The sequence below is a fragment of the Octopus sinensis genome, linkage group LG1 (assembly GCF_006345805.1).
Source record: "Octopus sinensis linkage group LG1, ASM634580v1, whole genome shotgun sequence".
NCBI classification, from domain to species: Eukaryota; Metazoa; Mollusca; class Cephalopoda; order Octopoda; family Octopodidae; genus Octopus; species Octopus sinensis.
This window is the reverse complement of record NC_042997.1, coordinates 135,934,419-135,936,135: the sequence shown is the minus strand read 5'-3', so window position 1 is coordinate 135,936,135 and position 1,717 is coordinate 135,934,419.

Below are 1,717 nucleotides of genomic sequence, written 5' to 3'. Positions count from 1 at the left end.
ATAAGTCGTGGGTCTGTGGTTTACGAGTGTGTATTTGTGTGTGAATGTTTAGGTTTAGGGGGATTACTATATAGGTTTATTATAGAGTTTAGCAAAGGGAGATTTTATCGTTATATGTTTTTATGAGTTTTGGTTTATCATGGTTATTTTAGGGAATTCGTGGTAATTTGTCTATTTTCGATGTTGGTTGTTTTATTACATTGTTTCATTCATAATTTTTGAGTGGTGTTCGTTTTGCCACGTGAATAACCGGGTGGTGGACTAGCGTTGCTTGGAATTGTGAATGGAATAGTGTAGTAGTGAGGTAGGTATAGAGAATGGGTTTGGGTTACTGCAAGTTCTTTGTTAGAGCTGCTAAGGTGAGCTAAAGCTCATAGATGTATATAATGATTTTTCATGGTAGTTTTTTAAAGAATCCATTCATAATAAATTTTTTTGAGTAGTGTTGGTTTGCCACGTGGATATAGTTTTTAGTTCCATTTTTCTATTTCTCCATTCATAATTTAAATGACGTTTACTTTCCATGGCGCGTATTCTTTTTTTACATAAGTTATTTCTATGGTAACGTAATTTTGGTTTGATTTTTTTAACGGCTAAGAATTTAATTTCACTTCATAATTTGACACTGAATTGTAAGTATGTATTTTATTTATCCTTATGTCATATTGTTATTTTTGATATTCTGGTTAATTACGATGTATTTAATGTTGTTTTCATAGGTGTGTTTATGTATATGAGATTGTGTGTGTGTTTTGCGTGTGTGTGTGTTTGTGTGTGAATGTGTATATGGGTTTGTTATTTAGGTTTTGGGATGTATGTGTTAATTTGTCTGTATGGGAGGGAGTGGGTTTTGGTGTATATTGAGGTTTATAAGTTAGTATAGGTATGTGTATAAGTCGTGGGTCTGTGGTTTACGAGTGTGTTTTTGTGTGTGAATGTTTAGGTTAGGGAGATTGCTATATAGGTTTGTTATAGAGTTTAGCAAAGGGAGATTTTATCGTTATATGTTTTTAGGAGTTTTGGTTTATCATGGTTTTTTTTTTAGGGAATTCGTGGTAATTTGTCTATTTTCGATGTTGGTTGTTTTATTACATTGTTTCATTCATAATTTTTGAGTGGTGTTCGTTTTGCCACGTGAATAACCGGAGGTGGACTAGCGTTGTTTGGAATTGTGAATGGAATAGTGTAGTAGTGAGGTAGGCATAGAGAATGGGTTTGGGTTACTGCAAGTTGTTTGTTAGTCTTTTTTTACATAAGTTATTTCTATGGTAACGTAATTTTGGTTTGATTTTTTAACGGCTAAGAATTTAATTTCACTTCATAATTTGACACTGAATTGTAAGTATGTATTTTATTTACCTTTATGTCATATTGTTATTTTTGATATTCTGGTTAATTACGATGTATTTAATGTTGTTTTCATAGGAGTGTTTATGTATATGAGATTGTGTGCGAGTTTTTAGTTGTATAATTTATTTATCTGTATGAGTGTGGGTGTGTAAATATTGTTGTATATATTGAGTTTAGTGAGTATGTATATGCGTATATGTGAGGGAGTATATGTATCTGTTGTGTGTGTGTGTTTTGCGTGTGTGTGTGTTTGTGTGTGAATGTGTATATGGTTTGTTATTTAGGTTTTGGGATGTATGAGTTAATTTGTCTGTGTGGGAGGGAGTGGGTTTTGGTGTATATGGAGGTTTATAAGTTAGTTTAGGTA